The sequence below is a fragment of the Corvus kubaryi genome, unplaced genomic scaffold (assembly GCF_017639235.1).
Source record: "Corvus kubaryi isolate FWS band 111438036 unplaced genomic scaffold, C.kubaryi_AGA036_p1.0 66, whole genome shotgun sequence".
In the NCBI taxonomy this organism is placed as follows: Eukaryota; Metazoa; Chordata; class Aves; order Passeriformes; family Corvidae; genus Corvus; species Corvus kubaryi.
Genome location: NW_024582054.1, coordinates 10,573,847 through 10,588,724, shown reverse-complemented (window position 1 = coordinate 10,588,724; position 14,878 = coordinate 10,573,847). Strand labels below are relative to the sequence as shown.

The 14,878-nt window shown below is 36.3% G+C and overlaps 1 long non-coding RNA gene across 1 annotated transcript in view; it reads left to right on the top strand.

The window, feature by feature from the left end:
- Positions 1–14,878, top strand: part of LOC121673829 — a 95,293-nt gene that overhangs the window by 9,713 nt on the left and 70,702 nt on the right. The gene's annotated exons all lie outside the window — the stretch shown is intronic.

The following is a 14,878-nucleotide window of genomic DNA, read 5'->3' as shown; positions in this document are numbered from 1 at the left end:
AAGGAAAGGAAAGGAAAGGAAAGGAAAGGAAAGGAAAGGAAAGGAAAGGAAAGGAAAGGAAAGGAAAGGAAAGGAAAGGAAAGGAAAGGAAAAAGAGAAAAGAAAAGAAAAGACATACTATATATATGCTCTGTACATGCTAATTTGAATGTACCTTTATAGGTATCAAACCATATTTCTTCAAGTAGGAACTTTATTTTGATATTGTTCATTTTATCATACACACATTATTCCATAATTTAAAAAATAACATCATTTTGCAAGCAGAACCCTAGTGATTTGTTATTAGTTTCAGTTATGAGGCTGCAAGGTGATAAGTTAATACTAACCTTCAAAAGAATTCCAGGGTTGAACGTTCACTATCATATATAGGCACTGTCACATATAGGCACTAGAATTTGACTCGCCTGTTAACTTGGAATGTTAGACCACTGGATTTCATGCACAAGTATTCAGAAGTCTGGTCAACCCAAAATGGAGACCACTGGCCAAGATACAGTTCTTGTTTGGAGAGTAAAACTGAGAATTTCCTGAGGCTTCATGCTGTGAGAAGAGGAGCTGGGGAACCAAAGATGAGTCGATGCATTTTCCCACCACCAAGTACTGAAGTTAATGTGTGTTTGAATCTCTATTTCTTTGTTCAGAATTATTGTAAATGTTCTCTTGTGGAGAAATTGCTCATTCTAAAGATGATTGTAGTTACACAGTCATTCAAGTGAATTAATACAGGGAAACAAAGAAGACTCACTTCATCACTAATGGACACACGCCGTATGCAGTGGCTGACTGACCGCTGGCTGTTCTGGTGTCCTAGCCTGGATACCAGCAATAGTGCCTGCTTTGGATAGCAGCAGTGTGTGCCTTCCTAACAGCTAATTATTTCTGCAGAGTGACAGTATGAAGTTGATTAAAAATATATATTAATATATATGGTATATTATACCTATAAATATATCTTGCCTGATTTATTTGGTCTGAGCTCATCTATAAATTGTCTGGCTTCTGAAGGAAAATGGCAAAATTGTCTTGCATGTAGAGGGATAGATTTCAAGTTAAATCGGGGGTTAGAACAAAAGAATCCAAATGAATGACAAACTCTGAAGAGCTCAAACAAAGCAAATTGTAATACATAAATATCAGAAGGCATATGTATGTCTTAAGCAGACATCAAACCTCAGATCTGGATGGGTGGGGAAAAAAGGTTCAGTAACACTTTCCCTCTGAGAAAACAAGAATAAGAAGAGCATTCTAGTACAGCATAGTGGTTAGATCTTCAATGCACCTAATTCAGTCATGAATTTGAGTAATTGAGATGTAGTCTGTTTCAAGCAAGGAAGCAAAAGCAAACATACTCCTCATCCCTCAATTATCTCAATTTTCAGTTTAATTTCATGGAAGAATTCTGCAGTTTCCTAAAAAATAAAACCAACCAACCAACCAAAAAACATCCACAGAAAAACCCAAACAAAAATGCAAAATGAAACAAAAGCAAAACCAAAAACAACTCCACACAACGCAAACCATCATCATCAAAAAAACCGAAAAGCATTCTTAAAATACTTACTTATATTTTATTGGACCTTTCATATGACTTTCATGAGGGTTAAGGAAGAATGTTAATCCATTTGGTTTTAATATGCCATTCTGGGTTTTTTATCTTTTCCCCGTATCCCCCCAAAAAATGTTTACATAACAAAAAGTCTGGAAGATACTTCTTTCTTTCCTATGAGATAATATTTGGTACTGCTTATCAGGAAGTAAACAAACTACAATCACAAGAAATAAGTTTTCACTGAAGTATATGAAGGTTTGCTTTTGTCTTTATGAAGTGTTTGAACATTTAGTCTAGAAGGTGTGATAGTGGAATCAGTGGCCTGATACTGTTAAAAATTACTATTAAAGTGAATTGAGAATAACTTTTAATAGTGTTTCATTGAAGTCAATGGGCCAATATTATCAGAAGTGAGTCTCATTGGAGTTGTGGAGATTCATTTTTTATTTCAAGTCATTGAAGTCAAAGGTAACAGGCTACAGAAAGTTAACCCCACACAGTACCAACTACATTCAATGTAGCCTCATTTTGTGGAGAAAAGAACCAACTTTATTAAGTACAAGATTCGTGTATCACCACTTTCACACAATATATTAAAAAACTCAGCAGGGTAGTGTCACAGAAGATGGTGAGGTAGCTAGTTCCGCTAGGCTTTTAGGGTAATTGCACAATACCATTTAACAGCACAGATCACATACTACTACGGCATGCTTTCTAGAGAGAAATGTTAGGCAGGATATCCCATATCCTATACTCTTTGAACAGTGCCTCAAACTCTTGCTTTTGCTAGGTAGTCATGAGAATCAGGCTGAAGGAGTCTCATGCAGAGGGTGGCAATTGTAAAAAACACATTCGCTGCCTCTTTCTGAAAACTAAAGAAATGAGAGCAAGACTACCTTCACTTTAGTGAACATTTAGAGGGTTTGCAACATTTGATTAATGGAGAATAAATTTAGCTACTTATCAGGAAAAGTAATCTTCAACAATTTTTTTCAACTTAATCACTATTGACTTCTAAAACATTCAGAAGAACTTACATAAAACCAGCAGATGCACAACTAGATCCTGTTATGTTTTGTATGAGTCCAGAGATGTCCTTTGCTTTACCATTTCATGGATTCTGTCATTCCACAAATACCACTGTATAATCACATTACAGTACAAAACTGTGTCAATGGAAAAATATTATACAAAAGCATGAATTACATATGTGAAGGCAAGTATATAGTTCAAAATTATTACATATTGTATAATTGATGTATAGCTTTCAGTTTTGGGGGTTTTTTCCTCAACAATTCTAAAATATTCTCTATGCTCTAGATCCATTTCCCATCAATTAAATATTATAATATAAACTCTTTTAGTATAAGTACAGCAATTCCAAGTTTCACTGGATGCTTAATTCTTTATATTCATGAATGTCTTTGCAGCTCAGAATAATTCTGTAATTGTGGACTCTCTGGAGTGAAAATATCACTTAATGTCCCATCAACACTTGAACAAGGGCATAAGCCATCTTAGATGCGTAGAGGGTGACAAAAGAAAAACAATGTGCAATATAGGATTTAAGAAGTCTAAGTTAGCTTGTAGATTAAGTCTCAAATCTATCCTCCCAATACTCCGGGTGGACAATGATGAGAATGAAGCAGCAAAATGCTAAATGTTCTGTCTCCTTCAAGTGTACTAGGTGATCTTGTTCATTCTGCCTTAGCTGCTGGAAGCAAATCAGATATCTCAGTACTGAAGACATTTCTGTAACTTTAATGTCACACCAGCATATAGCATGCTTTTCAGGTCCACTTGGAAGTGTTGGCTCCTGACCAACTACAATGGTACAATGCTCTGTTACACTGCTCACACAGTTACTCGAACTTTTAGTGCCAGCTCTCTGCAAAGATTGTGAAGAATTTTTATCTGCTCTTACTTGGCCTTGTGATTCAGATTCATAGAAACAGGTTGCAAGGAAATATCACTATTTTTACCTTTTTATCTTAAACATTCTCTTAAATTGTTGTCATCATAAAATTGGTCATTTAAAACTTTCTCAAAGTCTTAAAAAAGAAATAAAACCCCTCAACCTATGTGTATCTGGAGATATTCTTAAAAAAAACTATCTTTATGGAGTGACATGGAGCTACTTAAATATATGGTTATAAAAACAAATTTGAGAAAGCATCACAGTAGTCCTGGGCATGTCACTGAAAACTGGCTTACTGGTTTTGGCCAAGGGACATTCTGTGTGTTAGCAGCCATGCTTGCTTCTTCCTTGGAGAACGTAGAGGGAGGACAAGTCCCAGTCCCAATAGTTTCTGAAGGATTAATGTTACTGAAAAAAGAATGAAAAATAAGTTTTGGCAGTTCAGTACCTTTTGAAAAAATAATTGAACTTAGAAAGTTAGATGCCAGGATTAGTCAAACCAATGTGACTTGAAATGGCAGAGATGATAAACCCTAAAAAGAAAAATCTTTTATGGTAACGTTATCACAGTGTTCATCATAGAAGGGCATATATATAATTATGTATGCATGGTAGAACCCCTGTAAAGTAATAACTTCTAATGAATAGCCGTGTTAAAATAATACATTTCTGGGCACCAAACCAAATATGTACAGGAATACAGTGCAAACCTTCTGAATGATAAAGCAGGAAACTAAAAAGAAAATAAAGAAAACTAACAAAAAGAACATTCAGTAGGAAATTGGACTGATAAGCCTGCTTATATTAATAGCTGTACATGTTTCCATGAAATCAAAATAAATTTGATAAAAGACACTTTTAAAATTACTATATGCTGTACAAATATTATTTATTAAAAGTAAAAGATTTTTCCCTAAGAAGGTTGATTCTAATTTCATCTCTTTTGCTGATTTCAAAAGAATTATACCAGGAATGCTTTTGTTCCTCTTAGAATATTTGTGTCATGGTAGTTGTATGTTTTGTTTTATTAGGGCAGCACTGCACACTGTTTGATAGAAAACTAGTCTCTGATCAGCAAACCTTATTCTTCTTAAAAAGCTTTACCTCATGGAGTGCTTAGATCCAGGTTCTCAAATAGTTTTATGTACCCAACTCTTTTAGAAAATAAAAAGTGATACTACCTAAGATTTAGACCTTCAGAGATACTTGGTTTTCTGAACTTCAGTGAGTGCCAAGGTCGTCAAGTCTCAGTAGGCAGCCAGTGTATTGATGCTTCAGACATCTGCTGTCATTCTCACATGACATTCAACATTTTCCCCTGAATTTGGGAGCCAAAGCTGGTGATTATATACAGCCTGAGAATTATGGGAGCAGAGTACATGAATGCTTGCTTCATTCTGCATAAGAAATTGACTCATCGGGGAGGACCTGAACTTCAAAGGACCATATCAAACTCATTTTTGCTTCCCTGAGCAACAGGTTACCAATGTACAAGATCCTCAGGAATGTGATTAGCTTATTAAGACTTTCATTAAGATTATATCTTCCAGATCTCCTGTTCTGAGATCAGATCAATTTGTTGCTGAAATTCATTCTCATTTTAAAAGGGAAGGAGATAATGCCTCCGGGAGAGGGGGAAGTGACCCACCTAGTGAGCAGCTTTCTTCCAAATAGCGAAAAAGTCTTAAAGCTGGAAATTGCTCCAAACAGGCAGGAAAACAATTAAATTTGGAGAATGGATAGCAAGGTGTAAGAAAGAAAGAGTAGTGTCAAATACAACAGAATATGAAAATATAATAATGAATTAATTTTCTAAATTATATTTTGAAGGTTAGGTATTTCTTGACTTAATAAGACTGCAGTACTGGTTTCAGTGTCATTTTTGTGCCTCATGAATTTATTTCACTTTTCACACACTCTTATTTCAAAAACTGTATATTACTGAGAGATTGTTGAAAGCATTCCTGGAAAGTTCTAACAGATTATGCAAGAAGAGTAAAAGTTAGTGTTAAGAGAGATAGTTATGTTCCATATAAATTATTTTATTTTACACCTCTTTATGCTTCAATCCAAACCCAGGACTACTCTGTCTCCCTATGATGACTGTGATACAACCTTCTGCCATGGTGACTTGTTCTACAGTTGTTTGAATTAGGAGGCAGTGCTTTGGATCTATATTTCAATGGATGAAATACAGCAGATTAAGTGATTCTGAGCTGCTAACCTCAGCCTCTATCCTTCTCTCTGCTTTAGAGCTCTTGTGATTCATTGCCATTCTCCTGAAGTCACAGAGAAAGGACAGACGGTTTTAATTACGATCACAAAAAAAAAAAAATCTATCAGGCATATGGAGATAACAGCCCAGAATTTTTACGAGACCTTGGAGAAGTTAGCTTGCCAGAATTTGAAACCCTGGAAGTTGACTTATTTTAGCTTGGGAGAAAATTTCTTGAGCCTCTGATTTTTTTTCCAGGGGAATCTGATAATAAAATGACTAATATATGACCTTTGCTTAGAAATGGATGAGAGAGAAGTACAGATAACAATAGCTGAAAAATAGTACATATTTATAAGAAGTAATTGCAATTTTTTTTCAACTGTATTTTAAAGACTATCCTTCAAGGAACCTCCTTGAAGTTCTACTTCGTTAGGTTGAAGTCAGTGAAATTTTATTGTACCAGAAGGGTTTGGGTCCTTGATAACAGCGTTATAATGTCTGTAAAGGATTTCCAGAGTAACATATGATTTAATTGCTGGAAGATTTTTTAAAAGATTAATATTAGGTGTAAGATGGTTTGGTGAGAGGGCAAATGTTTCCTCATGTCCCGTTGAGTGATCAAGACTTTGAAAAAAATTACATTTTATCAAAATCTTATGATATTTTTTCTAATGGAAATGTTAATAATCAAAACATCACTATTCCCAAAAGAAGCAGCATAGGATTATTCGTATTCTGCTGCTGAATGTCTTAGTGTTTGATGTCTGCTGAAACCAGCACCTGCTGACAAGATTTTACAAATACAATTAATCTGAAAAACATTAAAATAACTCAGTTTCTACCTACATTTATCTTTATAAGAATAATCTTTATGAAGAACACCAGAGAGGCAAAAATGTTAACACTTCAATCTTCTGAATTTAGACCTTCCTAATACTGACTTTATTTTCCATGGGATCTATAGGTGCTACTGTAAAGGTATTTGATTTATAATTCTAAAAACGTAGTGGAGGCAGAAGCAGCCTGTAATAAAGAGATACCAGAAGCAGAGGGTGCAGTACATAGAACTTCTTTCATTCATTAATCTTATCTAGAGTAAATCTGGGGCATGGTTCACAAAAGGCACAACACTGAATAAGTGTGAAACAGTTTAAAGAAGTCATTACTCTCCCAGACAACATGCATCATCTCCCTACCTGTTGCCTTTTATGAATGAATGCTGCTGCTTGTTGGAAGCGTGCTGAGGCTCCATTTGGGTTCAGGGAGAGCTGGGTTAGGCTCTGACATAACTGAGCTCCCACCAGCACCTTGCATGAACTATTATTTTAAGGACCAAAGTGGGGCTTTTTCTGTGCAGGGAGAAATAACCTAGCAAGAGTGAGTTATGAGCAATCCTTGACCACTTGGAGTAATAACCAATTTATTAAGGAAGCTATTTACAAAATACTGCAATTACAGCTAACTTCTAAATAAATATACAGAGACTGATTTCTTAGTGCCTCTAAATTATTTTCTCTTCCAACCTGTATTTCTTTTACATATCTACAAGATAAATCCTGAGCAAACATAACAGCATGTGTCTTTTACCAAAGTCCATTTTCCCTCACTGCAAAGAACTTCAAGAAGAAAAAAGGAAATAAATTACTAAAGACTGAAAATAGCTACAGTAATCTGCTTCTTGGATAAAAATCTAGGAAATACAGATTTAAGAATCCTGCTGAATTCAGAAGTTATTATTCAGGGCCAAAGTCTTGCATTTACAATAATTGTATCTTAGAATACTGCCTCAGCAAGTGCTTTTTGGAAACAGGGAGTGCTGTCAACCTTCTCCCACACAGCTGAAGTGGCATTCTGAAGATGCAGAGGCAAATTCAGGTGGAGCAGATGATTGTATAGCTCTTTTAACACACATGTAGAGTTTGGGGAATAAATGAATCATCTGGGTTTACAATTTGATTTTGCCTTCCACATGGAAAGTTGCCATCCTGTTCATAAAGCTTGAGACGGACTGTATTCAGCTTATAAAACTCTCTCTGCAACTTCGTAAAGTCAAAACGTTTCATCACATTTTGCCCCATAAATGGAATCATTTAAGTATTTTCCTACAATTTAAATCAATCCTTACTAAATGGTCAAAACTCCACCAGTGAACACCAGCAGTGTTGACTGAAATCTAACCATGGCAAACAGTGCTCAGCTCTGACAAATTAAACTTATCGGCTCAGGACAAAACCGGTATTACTTTGAAACCCACATTAGTTCCCTGTTCTCTCCTAAAGGCATAGAAGGGGGAGTTAAGGACCTCTCAGTACAATTTTTTACATCCATCATGCATACAGTCCCTCCAAACAAGCAGGAGTAGAGTGTCTTCTGAGGACAAGAGGCCAGCAACCAAATTGCTATTGAATCAGTTGAACTGTGAGTACAATGAAGCCTAGAGCTGCAGCCATTTGGCAGAGAGCCTTATGATCTGTTGTGCTATGCCATGGGTTTCCTGAGGAGATTTGGCTTCATCATGAATGCCGGTGGCCACTGCCATCACTGTGTGATTGAGGTGCGGATAGAGTAACAATATGGGAGTGGCACTGGGAAATTCAGATCTTTTTTCTCTCTTTTTTCAACTTATTTTTCCACTTCCATGTGTTTTTATTCTGATTTTGAGGACAGAAATAATCACACACTTACCCTGTAATAATGTAGTAATCTGTCATATAAATACCCTGCCATTATATGGTAATTATGGTTTCATTAAATGATCAACAGCTACCATGTTAGCCAAGAATAATTACACATTTGTGCCCCGTATCTTAAAGTGTTCTCAGCTCCCTTTTTTTTTATTGAAAAGAGGAAAAAAATGTTCCCTCATGAGTAAGATCACAATTTGGCCCAATGCATGCATTTATTCAGTACGACTTGGAATGCCACAATCTCCTATTTTGACTTTATTCCACAGCATACCAAGGCCTCATTTAAGGGAACTTCACCACAGCTATTATGGCTGCACATTTTCAAAGTTTCCTGAATAAGGGGCCATTCCACATTACTGCTTTTTTTCCTTTACACTTCCAGTGCCAGTTTATTACTTCCCAGAAATTTAATAACACAGTGGTGTCTGCATTACACCTCTCTGTCTGTACAACCTAGTTTAACATTTGACATTGACCCAAACAATCTGGTAACTTGAAAGTTTCAGTTATTGTCCTCAGCTCCAAGTATCTTCTTCTAATTGGTAAAGAGACATTCTCCACTTGCAATTTTTTTTCTCTTAGTTGAAATTTGAGATATTGGACATAAGGACCATATATAATATTCATTGAAGCAGCCTTAAGTTATACTCAATTGACCAATGTATATAGATCTGCTAAATTTTACTATATAGACATGGTAAAAAAATTTACTGTTTTAGCTGTACACTTTCCTACTGTTGACCTTTTAGCACAGATGCATGATTATTCATTACATACAGATTTTGGCCATTCATGTAAACTATGGTTGTCGATAGCAAAAAGTATTCTGGATAAAAACATGACTAGTGAATTTGGAGTGCAGTTTGGTGCCTTATCATTGCCTTTTAGGCCCCAGAGTCATCTTGGGATACCTAAGCCAGTGACACAGAGCTGGCAGATCCTGAAGGAGACCAATGGGCTCCAAGAGTGGTAACTACAGCCCAGCTGGGATATCCCTGGGTAGCAAAAGTGACAGCAGCCCATCTATGTTTGGGCACTGAGTTGAACTCCAGGTTTCTGATCATGGTCAAATCATCTTCCTCCTGGACACTCAAGTGGTGTGTTGAAGTCAGGAAACTTCATTTGAAATTGGTGCCATAGCTCTATTTCACTTTACAGGATCAAGATTTTATTTTCAAAGACACATTTGTAAACACCAAATGGAGAAGAGGGGAGGAAGGACAGAAAGTGGAGAACAGGAGGGAAAGGAAATGCAGTTTTGCAGCTTCTTCTGTAAGTCTTTCCCATAATATGCATAGCTTTGGTCCATTAATTTCTGTATTTCTCTTCTGCCACCAACTATTTTTGTTCTGCCAAGAGCATACTTTTACAGGCATTTTACAGATTTTGGATATGCTTTTCGTCATCAGCTTTCCCTTTTCCTGTGCTTACTGAAGAGCCTCTGTTGGAGTTGTTTTGACCTATTTGTCAGCATTTTTCCTTTCCTGTGTAATTGTCAGTTCCAGAATTTCAAGGAACCTTGTATTCATAGGCTCTGATTCATCATGATGACTTGAGCCCATACACAACTTTGACACATTTATTAAAATTACATATAAACTGAAATAATTGAACATGTGCTTCACAGAACATTTTCCAAATAATTCCACCTCACTGAAAAATAAAAAGGGCAAGGTTATTGCAACACATACTCAGCACTATTTCCTTGTGTTTGGAGTGGCTCTAGAAAACCTATTTTCCTTTTAGATAAACACATGTGAAGTTTACATTGAGTTAAATGCAAGCAAAATTTCAAACTCAATACAACCACAGTGGTTGAAGGCTGTCATCCTGAAATGTAGACTTTCATCCAGGGGAAAACTATTTCTTTCCGCCATATCCTTATGTTAAACCTTTATTTATTTATTTTTAGAGACAAAAAGTCTCCCTTTCTGTGATACCAGTAATTTATCCCAAATTAAGAGGATAGATTGGATTTCTTAAAGTTCAAGACAGAATCTGGATGGGATTGAGTACCGAAGTCTGATCATAACATGCTTTATTCAGTGAGAGTGCTTGTCCTGTGAGTACGTGCCCCAAATCACCACAGTAATCTGTTCTTAGAGCATAACACAGACTGCTGTGTACCTTTTTTTATTGATTTGTATTTGTACCATGTCACCATTTCAAGTGAGATACAATACACTCAGTAAGAAACAGGTATCCCAACATGATCTTTCAGGCTGTATGAGTCCAACAATCTGTTGTTACTACAAATGCCTGTGAGGTAGTTGCTTCTCGAAAGTTAATGAGTAGAAACACAAAAGAAAAAGGTGTGCAACACGAGAGAACACAAGAGTATGCAGATGTAGTCCTTAACTTTTGTAAATTACCACAGATGCCATAGGTTATGAGACACAATGAAGGACTGTGCATATTGCTGAATAAATAAGGAGGATCAGAAAACCCAGAGAATTTCTAGATACTGTAGGGATGTTTGTCTTTTGCTCTTATATTCCACTCAGTCATAAGCCTTATCTTTAGATACTTTCAGGGCATCTAAAAAGTATTTTCCAAGTAGAATTTATTCCAAGTGTCTTTTGTGACTGTACATGTATAAAGAAAGGAAAAACTTTGGCAACATACATGAAAATGCAATCAAGAAATTCAAAGCAAGATTTGTACTCCCCCTACCCACTTAGCACTCAAGAGAGAAAACCTGACTGTTGAGAGGGGAAAACCAGCTCTATCATGTTTTATTTATATATTTATTTATTTTTAAAAAGCTTTACTAAGAAAGGGAATAATTTAATACCAGGAAACATACAAAAGAAAGATGACCACTGATACTATATGCAAGTAGAGCATACTCAGGTAACTTGACCTATATTTTAAAATATATATATATTTTTCTGTCATTGAGTGTCAGTACAAAGGCTCTGGTCTTGCAGCTGGAGATTTGTCATTGAAGCCCCAGGCCTGTGTGGAAACCTCCTGGCAACAGGGTCTGCAGATGTGCTCTGGGGTGGGAGACAAGGTTACTAACAGAGCAATAATATCTCTATGGATGGGTTAACTGAACTTTCTGGATCCTAATACATTAACTGTTTAAAAATACCTGAATATAGCAGCTGTAAAAAGCATGCATCTTTTATCTTTATATATGGGCCTTTTTTTTTCTCCTTTTTTTTTATGGCTTGCACATTTTAAAAGTCAGCAAATATTCAGGATTTTATTGATGCAAGGGAAACATCTAGAGAAATAAAAGAAGTGAGAGTAAAACATAAGAATGCAGTGAACAATGATACAAGCTTTGAACTTGAAAACATTTTGTGTTGTAGCTGAATGCCTTGGCAACACATCTTGTGATACGTGTATAACCCATATGGGCAGTGCAAAATGCAAATGGTAAGGATGCAAGGACACTTTCAAACGCATTTAGTCTGTCATGTAATTTGTTGTGAAAGTATATATTACAGGAAAAACAAGCTTTTAAGCAATACTAAAGTGAAAAAATCATGCAAGGTAATAAAACTGTTCAATAAAGCTGAAAGTAAAGCTCTTGGTACTTAACATTACCTTTTAGGGCTGTGCCAACCCGGTTTTGGTTTTACCTGTATTTATTTTGTTCATTTTGGCTGTGCTTTTGAGAGGTTTTTTTATCTTTTGAAAGAGTCCTCCGTTCCAAAGTGGGAAATCCTGTTAGTGAAGAATATCTCAAAAGAAAAATGATTTGAAGTGCACATGAAAGGCACTTGAAGTGTGACTGCTTTACAGGCTTACAGATCATGTCAGGTGAAACCAGGCAATGTTTAACAAGGTAAGCAGCCAAACCCTTGTGGGTGCCCCTCCATGGCTCCTGCCAGCTCCGAGAAATGGAATATTCTTCTCAAGTCTCTGGATTTCAGGTTATCTAATTTGCTGTGCTTTTTCTTTTGAGTTTCCTCGGGTAATTGTTTATTAGAAACAATGGTCACTGTTATTCTAATTTCCACCTCAGACAAATATCTTATTTTTAATTTTTTTCCTCCAGCTAGACACATTCAAAGAGAATTCATGTTAGAGTATCAGTGACATTTTAGGTACCCTCCTTTATCTATATTCCAATTATTTTCTTGGGAGACTCTCAGACTAATGGGAGTTATGATAACTCTGCAGTGTTCCTTAAAAGACAACAGAAGAAACATCAGCCCATTAGCAGTGTCAGTAATGGCATCTCACATACAAGACTTTCTTAGTACTCAAAGTCTGAGAAAGAGTCAACAAGACAGTGTAAAAACTGATTTTAGTTTACGAAGCATCAATATGCATTTTTCTCCTAAAGAGTGAGCAGTCTGGGGTATTACTACTAGTAATAGTACTGCTACTACTACTACCTTTATCATTTGAGAGTAAGGCTTGCTGTTCTGAGACAATTGGGTACCATTCAGTTGGGTTGTCAAAAATGGATCCTGAGGAAACAGCATCAGAAGCATCACGTAGAGTAGTACTTTTCCTGGTATAAGATCCCAGCAGTCAATGTTTTTCCCTAAATTCTGATGCCTTACCAAAGTTGGTTATCCTGACACTCAGGACTTGTTTCCTGAAAGGTGCTGAAGATCCCCATTCTTCATATAAGACAGTTTGGGTTTAATACAGCATAACTATGTAGTCAGTAGCTAGAACCAATACTTTTAATAATGAACTGTTGTTAGACCATGAAGAGAATAAATAAAATATCTGTTAAATCTGAAGACTTAGAGCTAAGATCCTGTTTGAAAAAAGCTGTTCCTTGCCCTTCATGATGTTTCCTATGGAACCTTTTCCCCTGAAAAGCTCTCCCCACCTCCCCAGCCCGCAAATAACCAAAACCCATCCAAAACCAACAAATCAAAAAAAGCTTAACATTCCTTTCTAACATCTTTAACACCCTGGATGTAGTAAAGAAACCAAACCCAGATCTGATGCTTATGACCCTGTTAAATTATGCTATAAAATACTTGGTGTACTATTGGACTTACTGTTGAGTTCTTCTTGGTGTAACATTTGGTTAGGAACTCCCTCACAGTGCAGATATTGCTGGATTATGAATGTTGGACTTCTTTTTGTGTGAGCATGACATCTAAGCAAAGCCATTATTTTTCCTTTAACAAGTAACCAAAAGGTTTTTTAGTTGCAACTCTGTCTTTCTTCGTCTCATATAGAGCAGGTTTTTTCAAGGTCACTGGGGACTTAGGCTCTTGAGTCTTGTCTTCCAAGGTGGCTTCAACGTATAAAAAAAGCCACTGAAGAAAAATCAGTGGGATTGAAACTCATTTCTGAGGGTGAGACCAACACCTCTATTATTTACAAACATTGCAGTGGACTTAGTGTTAAACCCTTGCTTTTACCTATTGGAGTCTGTAAAACTGCCAGCTGATTTCTCTTTTCTTCCATTTCTTTGAATGGTAATGTCTAGAATTTGGATACAGTAAGGTGGTGCTTAAGATGAAGAGCTCTCAAATCACCTTTGTTCCACAGAACTCTTGAGTAGTCCTGAAGAAGCTGTTTACTCCATCCTTCTTCATTGTAGAAATTTGTCCTTTTTGTAAAGGGACCAGTGATGTTAAATTTCACCTTCTCACAGAGATGAACCTATATGGAGCAGTAATGTAGTGTGGGAAGTCATACTACAGAAAAGTCTACAAATACATTTTACTTGAATTACATCCCTGACTGCAAGTGTAGCCTTCCCTGTCTTTTGCGCTCGTAATGTCTTTGCCATGAATGGGAGAAGTTGAGCAAGATTCCATTTCATGAGGGATTTAGAACAGGTAGCTGGATCCCTAACTGCCTTGAATAGTAAACAGTAAATGGCCTAATGCAATGTTACAAATTAAATTAATTCCTTTCATGTGTATTGTCTGCACCTAGCCTTTCTTTTCTCATCTTAAAAGAAAACAGGTCTAATACCTCCAATGTAAAACAAAACCATATATCATAGCTAATTAAGTAATTGCTTTAAATTGCCATAACTGACAGATGCCTGCCTAGATATGTTCACATTGTGAATCCACAGAAAAGGACGTAAGGAATTAAGAAGTTTCAAATGGAAAAGAGATCATTAGATTAATTACTTTACCCAAAATATTGTAATTGGCCTCTCTTACAAGAATGGATACTGTAAAATTCCAGAGATGATAAATGAAGAACTTCATTAATTTAGGTCTTTACCCTTGAAAGAAATGCCTTTCTATAGATACATACAATTTTTTCCTTTCCTCCCCTCCTTTCTGCTCTCATCTTTTTGGCTGTAGACACACAAAGCAGTATCGTTGTGATCCAGGATTTATTTGAAGAGATTTCATCTGGAATGGAGTCAAGCAGAGCAGTGGCAGGGGAGCTTTTACAGATTATGACCTGTAATCTCATTAATACTCTGAAACACAAAGATCCAAATGTTGAGTAATTTTGGAAAAGACTACAGCCTATGTGGCTTCATGCCCTTCTGACAAGACATCCTGGAGGCCAAGATGAAACCAGCTTCTCAAAAGTCCAACATGAGA